A 15,008-nucleotide genomic window follows, 5' to 3' on the forward strand; every position below is an offset into this window, starting at 1 on the left:
ATAGAGATATATGGGATCTAGTTCCCTGACCAAGGATTGTGCTGGGGACCCCTGCATTAGGAGCTAAGAGTCTTAGCCACTTGACCACCAGGGAAGCCCCCAAAACTTTTAAAAAATTATTTTAAAATTTCTCTCCTGGAAGGCTAGCAAGGTACCTTTGTTTAAGTCTCTCTGTTTTAAGGACAAAAAGAGTTGGTATCTATTAACTCAAATCATATGAAACTCCCATTTTTTGTAGGTCAGTAATAATTTTATATAAGCAACATCACATTACTCAAACTATTGTTTCTGCCTGGAGCTGGGGGTTCAGTAAAGTGGAACTCAAAATGCTGGATGCTCTTGGGATGGTGTATGTATGCCCTGGGGTGCAGGTTGGCGTGGCCTGGACTTGGAAGTTGAGAAAAAGGATAATGATAATGATGCTCCAGAACTATTTATTTATTTATTAGTTGTGTCTGACTCCTTGTGACCCTATGGACTGTAACCCTCCAGGCTCCTCTGTCTATGGAATTCTCTAGGCAAGAATACTGGAGTGGGTTGCCATTCCCTTCTCCAGGGATCTTCCCAAACCAGAGACCAAACTCGAGTCTCTTGCACTGTGTATTCTTTACTGTCTGATGGTCACATTTATTGAGCCCTTATTACATTCCACAATAAGAGCTTTTCCTGTAAGAACTCACTTAATACAACATCCTCATGAACTACTTATTGAGAAGGTGAAGAACCTAAATTCCAATGAAATTAAATAATATGTCCAAGTCTGCCCATCAGGATACCAGAATATGGCCAGGCAGAAGCACCCCAGAGGTTGAGCTGTCTTCTCGGTTTTAAGGGAGACAGAGAAACTGCAAGTATAAGAGGTATTCTGGAAGACCCCCACCTTCTCCCTGGCTGTAGGAAGTCCAGGCAGGATGTGCTGTGGAAAGAACAGCCCTTTAGATGTCAGAAAAACTTGGGTCTATTGGGTTTGAATATCAGCTCCACTTTTATCCAATCAAAAGGCATTGGGTTTCCAGAATATGGAAGCAACTTAAATGTCCATCAAGAGAAATGAATAAAGACCTAGAGGGGTAAGTTGGGGGGCAGTGGGAGGGAGGCTCAGGAGGGAAGAGATACGTGTTTACATATGGTTGATTCACTTTGTTGTACGGCACAAGCTAGCACAACATTGTAAAGCAATTATACTCCAATTAGAAATAAATTAAAAATAAATTTTAGAAAATTACACATTGTACATAAAACGGAATATTGTACATATATACAGTAGAATATTACTCAGTCATAAAAAGGCACAGAATTGTGCCACTTGCAGAGATGTGGATAGACTTGGAAACTGTCATACATACTGAAGTAAATCGTAAAGAGAAAAACAAATATCATATATTAATGCATACATGTGGAATCTACAAAAATGTTATTTTTTCTAGCATTTATTTTGCAAAAACTGCTATTTGCAAAGCAGTAATAGAGACACAGTTGTGCAGAATAAACTTGGTATGGACACCAAGAAGGGAAAGGGTGGGATGGGATGAATTGGGAGATTGCGATTGACATATATATACTACTATGTATAAAATAGATAACTATTCAGAACCTGTAGGGAACTCTACTCAGTGATCTGCCATGACATAAATGGGAAGAAATCCAAGAAGGAGGGGATATATGTGTTCATATGGCTGACTCACTTTGCTATAGAACAGAAACTAACCCAACATTGTAAAACAACTATATTCTAATAATTTTTTTAAAATAGGCATTGGGTTGGAAAAACCCTTTTATCTGTTGCTTTAATAATCCAGAGACATACACTGACTCTGCACATTAGTTGCCAGGTCTGTTTTAACAATTTACCGTGAGCTGGGGCTTCCCAGGTCGTACAGTGGTGAAGAATCTCACCGGCCAATGCAAGAGATGCAGGAGACGAGGGCCACATGCTTGGCTCGGAAAGAGCCCTTGGAGGGGGAAATAGCAACCCACTCCAGTATTCTTGCCTGGAAAATTCCATGGACAGAGGAGCCAGGTAGGCTACAGTCCATGAGGTTGCAAAGAGTCGGACACGACTGAGCGACTGAGCACGCACACACGGGTGCCTTAAGACAACAGAAATTTACTCCTTCACAGTTCTGGAGGCTGAAAATCCAAAATCAGGATGTCTGCAGGACTGTGCTCACTCTGAAAACTCTAGAAAAAGGTCCTTTCTTGTCTCTTCTTTGGCATTCCTTAGCTTGTGCCCGAGTCTTCACATGGCCACCTTTCCTCTGTGCATGTGTCTTTGTTCAGATTTCCTTCTTCCTATAAGGACACTGGTCATTAGGTGATGTTCTATCCCAATCCATCGTGACCTGATTTTAACTTGATTCTATCGCCAAGGATCCTATTTCCAAATAACGTCAGATTCTTAGGTTCTAGATGGATATGAATTTTGGGAGAACACTATTCAATCCAGCACAGCCTGCTGGCCATCAGCTTCAGCTTAACACTAATTCAGTAAGTCAGTCAGCCAATAAGCATTTACTGAGCACCTAGTGTCAGATACAATATTAGATACTGGAGATATACGTTGAATAAGTCAAGGTCATCCTGCATAAGGACCTCACCAACTAGTTGAAGAGACAGATGTGTCCAATAAGAAAGCTCAGTAGAGGAGTTCCTCAGTGATCCAGTGCATAAGAATCTACCTGCCAATTCAGGGGACGAGGGTTTGATGAAGACCCCACATGCCTCGGAGCAACTAAGCCCATGTGGCACGACTACTGAGCCTGTGCTCTAGAGCCCTGGATGCTCAACTACTGAAGCCTGCCTGCCTAGAGCCTGTGGTCTGCAACAAGAGAAACCACTGCAATGAGAAGCCCACAAATGGCAACTAGAGAGTAGCCCGTGGACAGCAACAAAGACCCAGGGCAGCAATAAATAAATAAATCATGTATATAAAAAAAGAAAGCTCAGTAGAGGTTTATAGAGCCCATGATCGGACCCCTGTTTATAAGACTGGCAGAGCAAGTTCACGTTGACCTTGAAAGGCATTGGTCAGGAAAGGTTTTGTAGGTGGTGAGGTGGTGCTTGTGCTGAGTCTTTCCTAAGGTCAGCCTTTCATAAGAGGGTGATAGATTGGATGAAGCGGGAAGGTGCTCTGGATGTGATATGTGCAAAGGCCGGGGGCACCTTGAAACTGCCGCTGTTGGTTTGAGGTTCTGCACACTTGGACACTGATGCCAGTGAAGGGGTGCAGAACCCACTAATGTGGAGAAAAGGGGAGACAGTGACTGACTTTGAAGGCTGGCAATGGGTCATGTGCTGATGCCAGCAAGTCTCACCTGGGGGCAGGACAGCCAGTGGTCTAGGAGCATCTTGTCCCTAAACGATGCTGTTACTTTTAGCATCTCTCACCTGGCCACTTTGCCTTGAGAAATAAAAGACAAGACACAAGCAAAAGAAGTGGGCAGACTTTGTAGCCATTTGATCATCACAATAATCCCATTTTACAGAGCTGTTCAATGATTTACCCTAAATGACAAAGCAAATATACTACAGAGTGTCAAACCTTGACTACCAGGATTTTGACTCACTGAATTGTTCAGTGTTCCTCGCTGCCTCCCAAGGAAGGTACAAAAAAAAAAAATCCACAGTTACCAACAGACTGATTAAAGGCAATTATTTTTATTACATAACAGGCCTTTGGCTTACCTTGGGATTTGCCACAGTCACAGAGTTATGTTTAAATAGCAACCAGTTATTGACAGCCTCCCCCCAGCAGCTTCCGTCCCTGGGGTATTTATAAGTGCCCTGATAAGTCACAAACTGCTTATTTTAGGGAAAGAGAGGAGAAAACCAAAAAGCCAAAGTGTTAAAAGCCACCACCAGTTAAAGATCAATCAGAAATGAAGAGGCCTTCATTAACACTTCCTGGGAATTATAATGAAAGTCCATGAAAATGTGATTGAATTAACAAATCCTGTAAGTGTTAACAACAGATGCCTCCTACACCAAAAGCTGCCACCCTGGCTACCCCTGAGTGCGAATTTTTAAAAGGGAGATTTGGACTCAGAGCACTTATGAATCAAAGTTTTCACCAGGTGTACAATTTTTTTTTTTCTTCTTCAGAAGCACACTTCTTATGTTAAATGAGATGGACTGCCCCAGCAACTGAAACAGCAAGAAACTCTCTGTAAGAATCTGGCAGCTGAAGACACATGGTCGTGCTGGCACAAAGAGCTTCGGCTGGGATTATTGGCATATTGGGGTTGCCCCCACCCTCAGCTTGGTTGGGGTCTGAAAGACCCCAAATATCACATGAGTCCCTTGGAATACCCAACCGAACTGAGAGGGCTGTGTATACTCTGTGTCAGTCACTCAGCGGTGTCGGACTCTGCAACCCCATGGACTGTACGTAGTCCACCAGGCTCCTCTGTCTGTGGGATTCTCCAGGTAAGAACACTGGCGTGGTTGCCACTTCCTCCTCCAGGGGGTCTTCCTGACCAGAGATGGAACCCCAGTCTCCTGAATTGCAGGCAGATTCTTTGCCGTCTGAGCATGGCAGCCCCCAATTGGATTATTCTAGAATAAGGAGAAATCAGATTATACCAGAGTAAGGAGGAATCTTTGCTTCCTAAATGGAATAAAGACTAGAGGAAATTGTTATAATGGGAATCAGGCACAAAAAGTCATAAGTTCCAATGCTCTGTGGTGACCTAAATGGGAAGGAAATACAGAAGAGAAGAGATATATGTATACGTATAGCTGACTCACTTTACTGTACAGCAGAAACTAACCTAACATTGTAAAGCAAGTGTCCTCCAATAAGAATTTAGAAACAAACTCATGAGCTCAAGTCTTAGCTCTGTACTATTTGAGTGGCACGGGGCAAGTTCTTAGATCTCTCTTGATCTTTATTTCCTTACCTATTACTTCAGCAGGGAGAAGTAGATGCCTCGGTTATGCCCTCCTGGCTCTGACATTTTAGGATCTCTGATCAGGTAGGCGCGAAGTCAGACGCCTCCACGTAGGGAATCCAACCCGGGGCTGAAGCCTGAGTCATCCAGGGAGAACTGCTACTGAGGTCATGGGCCAGGCTGGGGACACCAGCTGCTGCAGCTTTTACAGATTCAGGACTGGGAGGAAGCGATCGATACAAGTCAGATGGAAAGGACATAAGCAGCAGGGGAAATGTTATTGGCAAAGGGAGACACTTAAACCTGTGAAAATGGAAATGATAAGGCAAGGACGAGGAGGCCTTGAGGCAAGGCCACGGCATCTGCAGTGTGCCCTTGAGTTTAGCTTCAACAACAGAGGGAAATGAGCTTTAGGAAGTGTGATAAGTATCAAACCCCTTCTTTGTTCAATTGCCAGAGCGTGCTCCCTGTAAAGCCTGCTTACCCTCCCATCCAGGGCTTCCCAGGTGGCGCTAGTGGTAAAGAATCCACCTGCCAATGCAGGAGATGCGGATCTGATCCCTGGCTCTGGAAGATCCCCTGAAGAGGGGCATGGCAACCCACTCCGGTATTCATGCCTGGAGAATCCCATGGACAGAGGAGCCTGGTGGGTTACAGTCCAAAGGGTCTCAAAGAGTTGGACATGACTGGAGTGACTTAGAATGTACACACGCCCTCCCACCCATGGCTCCCTGCCTTCCCCATACTGTCACACATACAAACACACACACGCCCATATCCTCAATAGGAATATTATAGAATAAGTGACTCTTTGGCTTAAATAGAAGACACCATCTTTATAGAAAACTCTGCTTCCCTGGGATTCTCAGTGATACTGGGATGAAAGGAGAAAGCCTGCTTTTACAGAGGCCACCATAGTCCAATTCCAGACTCAAAAAGAGCTGACGCAGACCATCTTTGAAGTACACTCCCATTGGATAAATGAAAAGGCTGAAGCACACATCTGACTGCTGTTGGGTACAAGGCCAACAGCGGAGATGTTGACAGCTGTCATCTACAGAGGGCTGCTCTGTGCCGTGTGCTGTGCTGGTTGGTTTCCATTGGTAGAGGGGGTGGCGGTGCTATGTTAACATGGCCTGGGTCTGCTCTTCATGACTGTGAAAGAATTCTGTTGAAGAGAAGAGCCTCCATTTTTTTTTTAGGATAACACTTTGATGGGATTACTGATCATGGAATATGAGCTTGTCTGGGTAAGAGTTAGCAGAGAGTAAGAACGGGTGAAATTACTCTACTGAAGAAAGCAACAGGCCAGAGAGGAGAGAAATGGGGGCTGTGGTCTGCAAAGGAGGGAGACGGGGAAGAGGTCAGAAGAAGCATCCAGGATCTCAAAGGAAGAGCCCTACTAAATAGCAGAGGATGTTACTGAATACAGTAAACCCCCTATATACGGACCTCCCAGCTGCGACCTTTCAAAGATGCGAACGTGTGTTGGCATGTCCAGTCACTGACATTAGCTCATGTGTGGTGTGTATTGTCACGTGGGTGTGTCTTCTACAAGTGGCTGTTCCTGTGTGTGCTTTACTGTATCGAGCACAGTAGTGCAGTACCTTCAAGTCCCGGATGTCCAGAAGCAAAGCATAAAAGCTGCAGTGAGGTAGCTGCTACTGCTAAGAAGCTCCAAGCAATAATGACTCTGTTAGTGGGGTATATGTAGGCTAACTTTTTGAACTTAGGAACAAATTGGACTTATGAACGCAAAGAAGCTCCAAGCAATAATGACTCTGTTAGTGGGGTATATGTAGGCTAACTTTTTGAACTTAGGAACAAATTGGACTTATGAACGCACTCTCGGAATGAAACTCATTTGCATGTAGAGGACTTACGGTATCGACCTGCCTTTGTTTTCCTTTCTGCTGCAGTCTAACTTCTCCACTGTTGCCTTGAAAGAAAGTTTTCGAGAGGAGGCAACCTTGTCCTCCATGCATGTGGCAGTGTCATCAGGAGACATTTGGCGTTGCCGTACTTAGATTGGCGGGGGCGCTACTGGCATCTAGTGAGTCATGCCCCAAAGATGCAGCGAAGCCTCCTCCATGGCACAAGTCAGCCTCATAACAAAGAGCCATTCAGTCCCAAATGTCACTAGTGCCGAGGGTGAGAAGCTCTGCTCCAAGCTCTTGGTCGACTCTGCTGCACACCCAGCCTTGGGTCAGCTGAGCTGTGGGGATGACAGGAAAGGGGGGGTGATTCAGGCTGAGGCATAGCTGGGAGGCGGCAGGACAGCAGTCACAGGGGAGACCTGTCTGGACAGGACAACTGGGGCTTCACCCAGAGGGAGGACCCAGAAGGAGGAGAAACAAGACTGCGGTGCAGGCGTGAGCTATAGAACATTTTGTTGTTCAGCTTTGGTGTTTCCAGTCTTTAGGAATGAAGGCTAGACGGGATCAGTAAGCCAGAGGCATAACACTTACTATTCGTTTTCATGTAGCTGAGGCCTATAAACTTCAAACGTGAAATTTTGAAGGAAGGAAATGAGCAATTAAAACATTTCATTTTTTATTGAGCTATAATTGATTTACAGTGTTAATTTCTGCTGTAGAGCAAAGTGACTCAGTTATCCATATACATACATTTTTTACAATCGTTTCCATTAAAGTTTATCTCAGGATATTGAATATATTATAGTTCCCTGTGCTGTACTGTAAGACCTTGTTGGTTATCCATTCTATATGTAATAGTTTGCATTAAAACGTTTCATTTTAAAAAACAAAAACAAACAAAAAAAGAATTTGGTGCAAGCAGTGACAGTAAAATCTAAGTGTCCCCACCTTTAGCTCCTGGGACCCTCGGTATTCTGGAGGTAGCTCCAACTTCCCTCTTACTGTGGGGTGAGTGCGAGTTGACAATTTTTTTGGTATGAATGGGAAGGGCAACTCCTGCCTGTATAAGACTTGAGGACTCTGGTTTAAACAAGTACACATGGTCTCCCTATCTTCTTAAAAACCCTGTGTGTAGATCCAAAAGCCCCATTTTATACTGGAGAAAAATGGAGACTTAGGGCTTCCTTGGAGAAGGCAATGGCAAGCCACTCCAGTACTCTTGCCTAGAAAATCCCATGGATGGAGGAGCCTGGTAGGCTGCAGTCCGTGGGGTCGCTAAGGGTCGGACACGACTGAGTGACTTCACTTTCACTTTCCACTTTCACACATTGGAGAAGGAAATGGCAACCCACTCCAGTGTTCTTGCCTGGAGAATCCCAGGGACAGGGGAGCCTGGTGGGCTTCTGTCTATGGGGTCGGACATGACTGAAGTGACTTAGCAGTAGCAGCAGCAGCAGCAGGGCTTCCTTAGAGGCTCAGATGGTAAAGAATCTGCCTGCAAGGTGGGTAGACCCAGGTTCAGTCCCTGGGTCAGAAAGATCCATTGGAGAAGGGAATGGCAACCCACTCCAGTATTCTTGCCTGGAGAATCAAGGCAAGAAGAACAGAAGAGCCTGGCAGGTTACAGTCCATGGGGTCACAGAGTCAGACACAACTGAGCGACTAACAGAGCAACAACAAAGTGTGATTAAGTAGGTTTGTGACCACTTGAGTCGTCTGAGTCGGAGCTGGGGTTTGACCCAGGTCTACCTGATTGTGGACCCGAGCTGCCCTCCAAGGCACAGGGCTGGGAGGAGGGAAGGGGGGTGTGCCTGGGTCACACACGTGTTCTGGAAGTCATAGCACACCCATTGGCTGTGAATTTTCAAACCACTCTCATGTAGGGAGGATGATTTGTCAACAATTTTTAAAGAAATATTTCCTAAGTGGGGTTATTTAAGTTTCAGGTGTTATGAAACCACCTGATTGATGTTACTCTGATATTTATATGAGGCTATTATTTTCAAATCTAGTTCCTTTCTTTCCTTCTATCTCTAAATTACATCCTCACCTTCCTGTAGTTGGAGGGGCAGGACATTTATTCCCAGGAAATGAAGGCTCCTGCCAGGGAATGACTAGGAAGGCCATTTCTCAGTGGGGGATGATGCCGTATATGCTGACTGGGGTCAGGGCTGAGGCCATCAGCCAAGCCGGGGTGCAGCCTTGCTCTCTGCCCTGCAGATCAGACTCCGGGTCCTTATGAGAATCTGGAAATCCAATCGTTTAGAATTCTCAGACTTGGTTATCATCCCAGAGTCTAATTTGGTATCACAGTTCATCAGAAGAAAATGATCTGCTAACTGAAATCAGCGGTGCACTTTCTCCCCTAGGACTGACACAGCTGTCAATCTCTCTAGGACTGGTTATGGTTTCCATTTTAGGTTCAGGAAAATCTGAGGTGCTATTCTGGTTGTATACTTCTCCAGAATGCTTGTGGGTGAGTAGCAATCACCCCTGAGTTGCTATCATAATAAATTAATTCCTCAATTCACCGATTAAAAAGATAAACAGTGCCAATGTCCTCAGTAGTGTTTTTAAATGAACTTGTGTTTTACTGACCACAACATCAACTCCAACCATTTGGAAAACCATAGCATATGTATACACGCATTGGGGTTTTCAGATCTCTGGCAGTAAGTCTCTGCCACGGCCTTCTCCCCTCACTGTTGACCCTCAGCCTTCATAGTTGCAGACTGGGAAGACCACGTGAGTTTTCAGCTTGGAGATCTGCATCTCTGCCCTTTGCCTGGCAGAACCTGGGTTGTAGGAACTAAAAGACAAAAAGCTGTTTGTGTTGTTTATGCTTTGTTGTTGTTGTTTGGTTGCACAGTCGTACCTGGGTTTGCAACCCCGTGGACTGTAGCCCACCAGGATCCTCTGTCCATGGGATTTCCCAGGCAAGAATACTGGGCTGGGTTGCCATTTCCTTCTCCAGGGGATTTTCTCAATGCAGGGATCAAACCCAGGTCTCCTGCACTGGCAGATGGTTTTTTATTTTTTTACTTCTGAGCCACCAGGGAAGCCCCTTTGTATCATCAGTGGTATATAATTGTTTTCAAACTTTGACTCTTCTTACTTCTTCTAGGTCTGGCTTAGAAAAATAGCATTGAAAGGATAGAGCATTTTTCATCATGCTATAGTTACTGTTTATAAATATTAATTCAGGTGGAGTCCTCCCCGACCCTTCCCTGTTTCATTTCTCACCTCTCTTAACCATAGTGCAAGGTTTCTCAGGCCAGGCACTCTTGTCATTTGGGTCATGTGCTTCTTTACTGGGGGGAGAGGGGCTGTCCGGTGTGGTATAGGATGTTTAGCAACATCCCTTACTTTTCCTGCTAGATGCCAGCAGCTCCTTCTCAATAGTGATAACCAAAAATGTTTCTAGATGTTGGAAACTGTCCCTTGGGAAGCAGGATCTCCCCACAGTTAAGAGCCACTCCACAGCGGTTCAGCCTTCTGTAAGCATTTGCCCTATATATAAGCCATGAAAACCAAGACCTTTAATTAAGAGTTTGAAATTCCAGGGCTTGCAGAGCTAAAGGCAAAGATTTATGGTAGGCTGCAGTCCGTGGGGTGGCTAAGGGTCGGACACGACTGAGCAACTTCACTTTCACTTTTCACTTGCACACATTGGAGAAGGAAATGGCAACCCACTCCAGTGTTCTTGCCTGGAGAATCCCAGGGATGGGGGAGCCTGGTAGGCTTCCGTCTATGGGGTCACACAGAGTTGGACATGACTGAAGTGACTTAGCAGCAGCAGCAGCAGCAGAGTGTTGAACTTGAAATAAAACCTGGTCTTGAATCTGGATTCTGCTACATATCAGTAAAATAAGTTAAATTCTCTGAGTTTTAATTACTTTATAATAAGATGCAGATAATATTCTGTCTTGCAGAGCTGAATGTAGAATTGAATTCATCCCACTGGCTATGGTGCATGCCACCATCTTTGTCTCCACTACTGTGCTAGATGAAACTTAATTAGCGTGTGTGCTTAGTCGCTCAGTTGTCTCCGACTCTTCATGGACCCATGGACTGTAGCCCACAAGGCACTGGGGATTCTCCAGGCAAAAATACTGGCATGGGTTGCCATGCCCTCCTCCAGGGGATCTTCCCAATCCAGGGATCAAACACAGGTCTCCTGCATTGCAGGTGGATTTTTTACCATCTGAGCCACCAAAGATGCCCAAGAATACTGGAGTGGGTAGCCTTCTGAGCTAGTAGGGAAACAGCAAACTGCTAGAAACCTACATTAATAGGTGGCTCAGATGGTAAAGAATCTACCTGCAATACAGGAGACCTGGGTTCAATCCCTGGGTCAGGAAGATAGCCTGGAGAAGGGATAGGCTACCCACTCCCGTATTCTTGCCTGGAGAATCCCCATGGACAGAGGAGCCTGGAGGGCTTACAGTCCATGCGGTCACAAAAAGTCAGACACAACTAATTGACTACACTTTCACTTTTCTAGGAATTTGCTAGCACGATTGAGAGGAATTGATTTCTAAAGGCTGTTATTTCAAAGTGAGTCTGAAATCTCCTAATCTGATAGAATGTTAATGATGGGAGGACACTCAGAGAAAATCTAGTTGGTTAAATCAGGTTAAGTTAGATTATGTGCCTTGGGAAATTCTTTGAATTAATGAATGACCTACTTGGGGATAATACCCACCATTGCAAATGATCGTGACCCTGACCTGCATCTCACTATATATTCACACCATGGAACTGTGAGCAGTATGAGAGGGAATGCTTTGTGGAGTGATTCAGTTTATTGGTAGGGCCTCCTGGAATACGCCCATTACTCCTAGATAAATCCTAGTCCAGCTCTTTCCCCAGGCCTTCAAGGTACAAGATGCATCTTGTATTTTCTGATGTTTGGAGGCCTCAGTTCTTCCCTGTAACCAGAGGAGACCATGTCTCTTGGGTTGGTTTCCTGGACTTAAGGCTGGTCTATTTGGGGCCTAAGGCTGTCCTCAATACTACAACAACTGTGAATTACGTGGTATGTCTTCCAACACTGGAGACAGCCTGAGTCTCCAGTCTGCCGTCGATGGACAGCAATATGGTGTGGATGTAAAATAGTCTCAGAATACACGAAGAGGATGAAATGGAAGGCACGTGGACTTTGAACTCCGGCAGAAGCAGCTCTGATATTGACCCCAACTGCTTGTCAGCTGGGGACCCTGGGGCACTAACACGTTGTGAGCGTTGGTTTCCTAGTGTGTGAAGCTGACATTTAGGGTAGGTTTTGACTCTGGAAGTCCCTGTAGGCATAGCATATGACCCAGCATGTGCCTATAGACAGTAGGCACTCAGTAAGTAGAATTTCCTGATACTGCTATTGCATATCCAATGATTGTGTTTGAAACAAGAAAATGGCAGGAAGCCTGCTCAAGAACTCTTTTCATGATGTGTTTATGTCTTAATATGAAAGGCTTTTTGCAGACACATCTAGAGGAATGTGTAGGTGTACACTGAGTGGGCTGCCTTTAACTGGATGAGCAAATTACCCCACATGGAGTTGAACAGGAAAACCTGGGACATGGCAGACTCCAAAGCCATCCCAAAGCAAATTTGAGTGAAAGAGCCTTTGAAGTCAACGTTGTGGCGACCTAAATCACGTTCGTTCTCAACTCCTGTCTCAGTGCAGCGTTTCCCTTCTTCTTAGATTTCTTCCTGCAGCCTTCGTGTCAGCATCTTCAGATCTTCTACTGCAGAGAATCCTTTTACAAAGACTTTTATCTCCCCGAAGTGGACTGTTCAGTCTGGGAACATTAATAGAGAGATTGCAGCAAACTCTGGCTTTCCACGTAGGTCTGATTTTTTTTTAACAACTGTGGGTTATTCCTTCTGAAAGTTCTAATTGTCTGGTTCTGTCAAAGCACACAATATCTCAGGCTCTAACTTCTCCCTTATGGTGACAGAAAGGCATTTGTCAAATTCCATATAGGTTTGTTTCTCAGCTTTTTGCTATAATCCCTCTTATGAATTTGAAGGAATAAATGAATGCCTAAACATTTGAGGAAACCATTGTAGTCCAACTCGTTTTTTTTTTTTTTTAACAAAGGAAAAGGGCCCTGGAAATAAGGGACCCTTTTGTCTGACTTTACAGCAACTTTGGAAGCTGACTGAGCCCTACTCCTTTGGTGGGGAGAGTCTTGGGGAGCTGGCGCAGGGCCAGGGCTACTACAGGGTTCAAACAAAAAGTTTGCAGAGTTGGTATCCTTCTTATTCTTCCTTCTTCTCCTGCTTTTTCTTTTCCTCTTCTTCTCTCCCTCCTTTGCCTCTCCTTCCCTTCCTCTCCTCCTCCTCCTTTTCATCAATCTCCTCCTTCTTCTTTTAGCATTTTATAATGAACATTTTCCAACCTACAGCAAGGCAATGGCAAGCCACTCCAGTACTCTTGCCTAGGAGATCCCATGGATGGAGGAGCCTGGTAGTCTGCAGTCCGTGGGGTCGCTAAGAGTCGGACACGACTGAGCGACTTCACTTTCACACATTGGAGAAGGAAATGGCAACCCACTCCAGTATTCTTGCCTGGAGAATCCCAGGGACGGGGGAGCCTGGTGGGCTTCCATCTATGGGGTTACACAGAGTCGGACACAACTGAAGTGACTTAGCAGCAGCAGCAAACCTTAATTTTGTACTGAATACTTGAGAGCCCCTTAGACTGCAAGGAGATCCAACCAGTCCATTCTAAAGGAGATCAGTCCTGGGTGTTCATTGGAAGGACTGATGCTAAAGCTGAAACTCCAATACTTTGGCCACCTCATGCGAAGAGTTGACTCACTGGAAAAGACTCTGATGCTGGGAGCGATTGGCGGCGGGAGGAGAAGGGGACGACAGAGAATGAGATGGCTGGATGGCATCACCGACTCGATGGACGTGAGTTTGAGTGAACTCCGGAGTTGGTGATGGACAGGGAGGCCTGGCGTGCTGTGATTCATGGGGTTGCAAAGAGTCGGACTCGACTGAGCGACTGAACTGAACTGAACTTATATACCTACCATCCAGCCTCTACTCTTAACATTTTTGCCACATTTGTGTTTTCAGATAGCTCTCAACTTACCTTTATTTTATCGTATCTCTCTACTCATCCACCCTTTGACCTATCCATAATTTCTCTAATTTTTAAAGATTTCAGGTTAAATTTGCAGTATCAGTGTACATGCCCCTAAACGTTTCATGTTCATATCATCACCTATAGTTCAGTATTTGTTTATAGGACTTTTTTCTTTGAAATAAAACTAATATACAGTGAAGTGTACAATTCTTAAGTGTACATGAGTTTTGGTAAATGATTACCTTGTGTAGCCCAGATTCCTATAAAGATTCTGAACACACGCATCACCTCAGAGAGTTCCCTTGTCAAATCAGCCTTTGCTCTTCTCAAAGGAACTACTCTTCTAGCTATTTTCTACTATGAGTTGATTTTGTCTCTTCTTGGACTTCATATACTTGGAATCTCACAATATGCACTCTTCTGTGTAAGACTTCTATCATTCAGAATAAGATCTTTGAGATTCACCCATGGTGTTGTGGGTGTACATTATTCGCTCCTTTTCTTGCCGAGTATGACTCTATTGTGTGAACATATCCTGTATATTATTCATTTTCCTATTGATGGACACTTGGATGGCTTCCAATTTAGAATTATTATGAATAAAGCTGCTCTGAATGTTATTGTACAAGTCCTTTTGTGTACAAATATTTCCATATCTTTTGTGTAAATACCTAGCAATGGAATACTGGGTTGTAGAGTACATATATGATTATAGGAAGCTGATAGGTCTTTTCCTGAAGTCATTGTACCATTTTATAGTCTTACTAACACTGTATGAGAATTCCAGTTGTTCCACAATCTTGCCAAAATATGGTATTACCAGTCATTTTAAGTGTAACTCTTTGGGCAAGTATGTAGAAGGATCTAATTGTGGTTTTCATTTGTATTTTTCTGATATCAGTGATGCTAAATCCCTTTTTCATCTGCTTTTTGGTCATACAGAGGTCTTATTTTGTAAAGTAACCATTCACATCTTTTGTCAATTTTTAAATGGGTTGTTTGCCTTTTTATAATTGGTTGTAGAGGTTCTTTATATTCAGGATACCAGCAGTCCTTTGTCAGATATATGTTTTAAAAATATTTTCTTTCAATCTGTATCTTGCTGAAGCATTTCCTTAGTGATATCTTATGATAAACAGCTTT

The sequence above is a fragment of the Moschus berezovskii genome, chromosome 21 (assembly GCF_049115385.1).
Source record: "Moschus berezovskii isolate FMDL1 chromosome 21, NW_MosBer_1.0, whole genome shotgun sequence".
Lineage (NCBI taxonomy): Eukaryota > Metazoa > Chordata > Mammalia > Artiodactyla > Moschidae > Moschus > Moschus berezovskii.